General features: G+C 38.4%; 1 non-coding gene across 1 annotated transcript; it reads right to left on the reverse strand.

Annotated features, from left to right (window-relative positions):
• Window positions 1-4,746: 4,746 nt before the first annotated feature.
• On the reverse strand, window positions 4,747-4,853 carry LOC145629528 (small nucleolar RNA R71). The gene has a single exon (XR_014111694.1). It is a non-coding gene; the product is annotated as a small nucleolar RNA R71 (small nucleolar RNA).
• Window positions 4,854-8,018: the final 3,165 nt, after the last annotated feature.

An 8,018-nucleotide genomic window follows, 5' to 3' on the forward strand; every position in this document is an offset into this window, starting at 1 on the left:
TGACGACAAGCATTAGCGCCTGGCGCTGAGGCTTGGCGCCTGTCGCTAACCTTCAGCGCCTGGCGCTAATAACCAGCGTCTGGCGCTAATTGTGTTTTATTCTCGTTGAAATTCTAATTCTTTTTTTTATCCATCCGACTGATTTTCTTAATAAATAACCTCTTAAAATTTCGTTTTCAATAATCAATTCTCAACAATAATCAATTTCCATCAACAACTCTCTAATTCTCTTCTCTATCTAAGCTAAAGCTTATTCTCTCTCTCTCTCTTTCTAGCCTAGCCTTTTACAAACACAATTCCGCATACATTAGCACTAGACACACCTAGCATAGTTCGAAGTTGCCTTCGCCCTAGACGTGAAAGGTTTGATATTTCTGAGGGTTTGGTCCAAAATCTCTATTTCCATTTATTTAATTTAATTGTTTGATTTTATTATTTTCCTTGAAGTTACTAACGTGTTTATTTTGTTATTAGAAAGAGGTACGAGGCATCCAAGTAAGTGCTTTAATTGATTTATTGATTTTATGGTTCTTAGAAATCATGTCTAGGTTATTATTATGATTCCTAGTGTCATGTTAGGGCGTTTTGATCTTCCTAGTATCATGTTTAGGGTAACAACTATAATTTCTAATATCAAATTTGACAATTGTGATTCCTGCGATGCTTTCTTTTCTTTCCTAATATTCATGTTAGTATCATGTTAGGGCTAAAGCTTTAATTTTTATTTCTTAGTGACATGCTAGGGTTTGTTATTAATCTTGTTAGTATCATGCCTAGGATCTTGCTATTAATATTATGCTTTAACATGATTATTTTAATTATTATTATTTGATGATTATAATTATAATTTTTATTTTGATTATTATGTTGCTTGATATTTATTGTTATTGCTTGATCACACCTTTTATGCATGTTTAAAGGGAATTGGTACTTGTAATCACGCTTAATAAGATAATTAATAATCTTGTTTAGGGTTAATTTGATTATAATTCAAGTGATCGACAATAATAGTTTTATTTGTGCATTAATATTCAACCAACATAGATTAAACAGGTTTAGGGTAAACCTATTAATTGCATGTTAGTCAGAAAGCGCACATGAATATGATCAGAAATAAAGTAGAGGCCTATTATTAGGGCAGGTTCAATCTCTTTTAGGTTGGATTTGTACCTTCATCCCCGAACTACCAGTCATGGTTCCAGACCTATTGGAGTTGACGATCTCTTAGATCGTTATGGGGTGTAACCTTCACCCCGTGAACTGTTTACAACTTCCTGAAACTTGTTGGCGACTCTTTTGCTCTAGCTTCCTGAAACTGTTTACCACCGTACTTTAGTGTATGATCACAGTGGGGTTCAAGCTAGGGGTAATGCTTGAAATATTCCCTACAGTTTTTGGCGACTCGACTGGGGAGGATTTCTATTTTAATTCCTGAAATTCATTTCGGCAATGATTTAGAATGAGTGGATGAGACTTGAAAAGTTCCGTTGGAGAAGCCACCTATGAAGATTGTCTATCCAATCTATCTCATTGCCTAGTGAGATGTGAGAGAGAAAACCTTGTGTTGAATTGGGAGAAATGCCATTTAATGGTAGAAAGCGAAATTGTTCTAGGGCACAAGATCTCCCATGCCGGCATTGAGGTGGATAAAGCCAAGTTGGAGGTCATTGAGAAACTTCCCCCCCCCCCCCCCCCCACCAATGTGAGGGAAGTGAGATCTTGTCTTGGCCACGCCAGGTTTTAGAGGTGTTTTATTAAAGATTTTTCAGTTTTTCCTAAACCTCTCACATCCCTCTTGCTACAAGATGAATAGTTTATGTTTGATGATGCTTGCCAAGAGTCTTTTTGTAGGTTGAAAGAGGCACTTTGCACCGCCCCTATCGTCCAAGGACCGGATTGGTCTTTACCATTTGAACTCATGTGCGATTGATAAGTGACTTTTATGTCACTTTTAGGGTGTTTATTGAGTCGTATTCCGGCTTATTTTCCAATAATTTCACCTTTTATATCCTTTATTTCTATTATTTTATTATTCTCGTCTTTTATCTTTATTTTATTTTTATTTTGTTATCGATCCTACCCTCGTGTTGTTTTTGGTTGTAGGTGTTTTCGGGTCCTTGGTCGATCGAGTTCAAGGTCCGAGAATTGAGTCAAACAACATGCTCTAGCTGCTGCCCTCTTGCTAGCAGCTTAACATACACCACACCTCCCCTTACCCTACACCACAACACAACCCAAAACACATCTCCCCTGCTCCCTGCTTTTCCTCAACACCAACAGCAACAGCAGCGATAACAACCATCAACAACACCAACATCGCACCTCCCCTGCTCCCTCAGCTCACAATCGCCTATCAATCAAACCACCAAATTAAACCACTCACCAATTAAACCAAACTCCCACGCATCTCCACCCCTCTCGCCAGCAATTACCACCTCAATTCAACCCCACAACAACACCAATTGCAACCACCACAATCACCTTCCCCCGCATCCACCGCAACCAACAACAACTGCAGCAACAACACGCATCTCACCCCAATTACCACCAACCCATTTACCACCATCAACAACCACTACGAGCAGCGATTTCGAATAGAGCAGCCACCAAATTACTCAACCCAGACCTCGCGGCCGCGCAGCCCTGTCAGAAAGCGCACAAGATTGAGTCCAAAATCAGAGTCGAGGCAGAAGCTATGCGCGACCTCTGTGCGACCTCTGTGCGGGCGCGCATTCGTGGGTCAATCACGAGCTTTTCACGTGATTTTTAATGAGAATTGAACGGCTTCGATTGATGCTTGATTGATGACGATGAGGATTGACGGTGGTGATTGAGTGATAATTGATGGTGCGTGATGGTGATGCAGGTGATGCAAATCAGAGCAGCCAAGATCGAAAGAGAAAGAAATGGAAGCTGATTTGTTTTACTGTTTTGGGGATTTGTTGGGTTTTGTTTTTGTTTTCCTTTTTTCTTTTCATTTTCTTTTATTTTATTTTATTTCTAGTTTAGTTTTATTTTTGGTTTTTAAGTTTAGTTATTTTAATTATTTTAGTTTAGTTTTTATTTCTTTTTAGTTTTCTCTTTTACTTTATTTTATTTAGCCTTGTATTATATATACTCCTTTGGGGGGTAATTAGAGGGGAGGCCATTATGCTATTTTCTTAGTTAGTTTAGGAGAGCTTCTCTCTCTTAGGGTTAGATTAGATAGTTTTTAGAGAGATAAAGTAGATTATTGCTCAATTTTCTTCCAAGTAATCAATTTTGGTCAAGTTTAATTTCCAATCAAGCAATTCCTTCAAGTTTTCATCTTTCATTAATCCTCTCTCTAGTAATCTCTAATCCTTTCCTTTAGCTTTTTTTTTTTGCTTTATTGTTGCTTATTTTTGTTAGTCTTTTTAGTTCATCTAGTTATTATTTTTTTCATTGTTTTTAATCATGTTTTGTTTTGTGTTTCTTGAATATATTTTTGGTTTTGCTATTATGTTTAATCTCCTTTCTCTAGGCTAATCTTTTAGCTAGGGGAAGGGGGTGGAAAATATGTGTTGAATGTTGGATGAATGATGATAGTGGATTGATTACATGCCTTAAATTGATGAAAGATATGATTTTTATTGACTTGAGACTATTGTAGCACTTTATTTGATTGTCTTCTAGTTTAAATGCATGAAAATGATTTGAACTAGATTTAGATCACCTCTATTTTAATGATTGCATGAGAATGAGTTGTTAAAAATGGAGTTCCATGTATTGTGCCCCTTTATTCCTTGGTTATCTTGTGCCTAATGGGATGCATGAGAATGATCCTAATTAGCATAGACCTCTTTCATTGATTTGCCTAGACTATTGCATGAGAATGAATTGTTTAGGTAGGATCTTGTGTTCTTTGGCATGTTCTTCATGATAACTATGATTATTCCCCTTTTTTTCTAATCATGTTTGACACCCCCGTATCCCTAGCGTTGTTCTTTCTTGATTTTATTCGTCTTTATCTTTGCTTATTCGTAGTTTTAGTGCTTTTTATCCAATATATCAACAAAAACATTTCCCCTCTTGACTCTTGCATTAGTGATATTGATGTTGGACGAGTGAGCTTCCTTAGTGGTTCGACCCTTTACTTGCCACTAACTAGTTTAGTGTAAGTTTAGGCATTATAAATTGTTAATTTGATTAGGGTTAGTAGAACCAACGACCTATTAATCCCGATCAAATTTTGGCGCCGTTGCCGGGGAAGCGGCTTGTTTAGCATTTGTTTTTGCTATTGTTAGAGTCATTTTATTTGCTTTCTTTTTATTATTTTGCCTTTTTTTTTAATCCTACTTGTCATTGCTAATCGTGTGCTTAGCTTTGTTGTATTCAAAGAGAGATATGGCAAGACAAGAGGATGACCTTCTTTTTAGGGAGTTTGGAAATCCGGAAGTCTATGAGCTCACGAGTGGTATACTTCTCCCAACCACAGAGTCTAATTTCACAATCCATCCACAATATGCTAGGATGGTACAAGTCGAGCAATTTTCCGGAAGTGCAAGTGAAGACCCCATTGAGCATTTGGACCGATTCCTTGAGTTGTGTGCAATGATGCAAACAAATGAAGTGAGCCAAGATTACATTCGTATGCATCTCTTTCGGCAATCTCTCACCGGAAGAGCAAAGAAATGGCTCAAGCTTTTGAAGCCCAACTCTCTCACCACATGGAAAGATGTTGCGAAGGCCTTTCTCAAGAGGTTCATTTCCGATGAGCAAACCGCAAAAATGAGGAGGAAGATAGCTTCTTTTGAGCAAGAACCGGATGAAACTCTTGGGGAAGCATGGGAAAGGTTTAAGGATATGATTAGAGCATGTCCTAACCATGGATTCAACCATAATTTGCTCATGAGATTATTTTATGATGGCTTAGAGCCAATTTCAAGAACCAATCTAGATGCGGGTGCCGGTGGCCAATTGATTAAGATCCCTCAAAGCCAAGTTGAAGCTATAATTGAAGAGGTGGCTACTAGCTATTCTTGGGGAGGTCAAAGAAGGTCCCAAGGAAAGCAAGGTGATCTTTATGAGTTGGAGAAAGTCGGTCAACTTAAGCACATAGTTGAACTCTTGAATGAAGGTCTTTCCAAGTTGAACTCAAGTGTTGGTTTGGGTTCAAAACTGTCACAAATCATTGATTTCTCATGTGCTTGTTGTGGTGGGACGGATCATGATGCATCGTATTGTAGAGAGTTCAATCCCAAGCAAGGTGAGGCTTTGACTTTGAGGGAAGGAGAGTTTGTAACCCAAGCTCATTCTCAACAACTTCAACAACCTCCAAAACAAGAAAACTCCTACCTCCAAGATGAACCTCTTTTCAATCCTCTAACCGAAAATTTTTCTTACCCTTCCATCCAAATGGGGAACTTTCAAGGTCAACATCATGACCAAAATCCTCAAGCGTATGAAGAACAATCCCCACTCGACCACACACAAACCCAAATTCTTCAACAACGTCAAATTCTCACTCAACAATTCCAAGAGATCAAATCTCACAATGAAGTTGTTGACTCCCAACTAGCCAACATTTCTTCTCTCCATTTAACCGCAAAACTCCCCTTACAATCATCTACTAACCCTTCATATGCTTATCATCTCGAAACTTGCAAGGAGGATGAAAGTAAGGAAGACAAGGTTGTGGAGGATGTGGTTGAGAAGAAGGTTCAAGAACAAAATGAGGAGCCATTAGATTTTAGTGAACCAAACAAGTTTGAAGGCCCGGTTCCCTTCCCTTGTAGGCTAGTTGAGAATGTTGTTTTGAAGAGCCCTATGGCGGTGAGCATATGTAGAGTTGATGTGGTCGATGGTGTGATGGATAATGAGAGCTTACCTCCATGTGATGGTAAGGTGACAATGAGGTATGATAACTTTCTTAAAGTTCCTACTTGGTTTGAAGGCTCTCTTGAGGAAGGTGAGGTTTCCCTTCCTAATATCGAGGATTCCAAGCTTCATCGCCCTTTTAGAAGAAACGACAAGAAGAAGAGAAAAAGAAAAGATGAGCCACCATTGGCTCTTGATTTATTCCCTCCTTTCCCTTGTGGTGATTTGAGACCTCAAGGAATGCTAGTCCTCAAGCTTGGGGGCATTTATGATTCAATCCTCAAGTTGATGAGGGTGATGTTCTTTATTCCACCTTGAAGGAGGTGAAGGGTCAAGCTAGAGACCATAAACAAGCGCTTCCCGGGAGGCAACCCGGAGGATTTCTACCCCTTTCTCTCCCCCTCCTTTCTTTTTCTTTTTTGTTTTCTTTCTTTGTTTTCTTTTAATGTTTTCTTTTATGTCTTGTCTTGCCTTGTAGGTTGCATTTTGGAAGCTTGGAGCAGAGTGACATTTGGTGAACTCGATTTTATGCTCCATTATTCTTTTAAGCCAACCTCTCGGTGAGACCTTTCTTGTTTTCACTCTTTTAATTTTTCTTTGAGTGCTTAGTTTAAGGTTAGTTTAGGAAGAAGTTGAATGGTTCGAGGGTGTTTGCATTGGTTCTAAGGAACCTGGGATCGTTGATGTTGTTATCAACGGTCATTTGTATGACGATTGGGATTTACTTGAATTACATGCCTCATTTGTGAACCTTTTTATTTCTTCCTCTTGTTTTTGTGTTGTTTTTCCCTTTTATGTGACAAACATGACTATGACAAGTTGCAATGATTTTGATTTAGAATTGCTCATTCATTTGGATTTGTGTGCCTTTCATGATAATGTGTCTTTGAATGCTTATCTTCCTAGTTGATGAGGGTTTACACGGTTTGAGAGTGCTTAGGGTTGAATTAGACACATTGTAAGCTAAGGTAGCCCGGTTTAGAACTTTTGAGGACGTTTGAACCCCTAGTTCACGGGAAAGTGGTAAGATGGTGTTGCTCTCTATGGTGAATAGGATTCCCTTGGTTGGTATTTGCTTATTTCTTATCCCGTGTGAGCGTCATTTGTTCTAGCCTTCATCATTCTTGTGAGCGGCATTTAGGATCCTTAACTATGCATAACTTAATCCTTGTGTTGTTCTCTAGCTCCCAAGATCGTGACCAAGCAACTCTAGGGGAGGAAAAGGGCACCATTTTTCTTTTTTTTTTTTCTTTATCTTCTTTTTGTTTTGTTACTTATTTTGTTTTTATTTCGCATTTTCTCCTCTTGCCAACCCTTTGAGCCTATTCCCTTTCTTGATTATGAGCCACATTACAAGCCTTATGACCTTTCGTTTCCCTAACCCTTAGTTTGTGAAGCATTTTGGTTTAAGAGTTTGTTTTGTGTTGTAATAAAATGAGAAAGTATTATGCTTTTTGTACCAAGCAAGAAAAGTAAATTGTATATATTGTGTGAAATAAAGCAAATGTTAAGAAAAAGCCGTCTAAAGTTAAAAAAGGCAAGGACAACAAATAAAATATATATAAAAAAAAAAAAAAAATTTAAATTAGTTTGGTTTCGTTTTCTTCCCTACTTTAAGCATTGAGGACAATGCTTTGTTCAAGCTTGGGGGGGAGCGTTACTTCGTTTTTGTTTTTATTGAGTGTCGGTGTCGAATAAGCTTGGGGGAGATGGAATTATTGGTATTTTTGTTTGATGTTTGGTGATTTCTTGAGTTTGTTTTTGAGGTTTGATCACCCTTTTGCTTCACTTAGGAAATATCACCAAAATTTTCAAATTTTTGCCCCGCCTTGACCCTTAGCCTTACGTTACAACCCTAGTAAAGACCCTTTGACTTTAGAGGGATGAGGTCAATGACCGGTGGAGGGAGATAGATTTCAACCCTATGGAGAGAGTATGCATAGTTGAGATGTCGGGATGACCTTATGATTCCACATAAAAAATTCTTTTTCCGATTCCCTCGAGGAATCATGAGGAGCTAACTAAGGGATGATTTGAAGCTAGTGGAGAGAGCGTGGACCGTCTTGGATGGGGCTAGGGCGGAGAGTGAAATCATTAGTTCTCTATGCTTAGCTTAGGTTTGTCTTTTTCAACCATGAGCATCTTGGAACGTTTATTCCCTCATTTAATTAAGAAAGGTG

Source organism: Chenopodium album, chromosome 4, assembly GCF_948465745.1.
Source record: "Chenopodium album chromosome 4, dcCheAlbu1.1, whole genome shotgun sequence".
Classification (NCBI taxonomy): Eukaryota; Viridiplantae; Streptophyta; class Magnoliopsida; order Caryophyllales; family Amaranthaceae; genus Chenopodium; species Chenopodium album.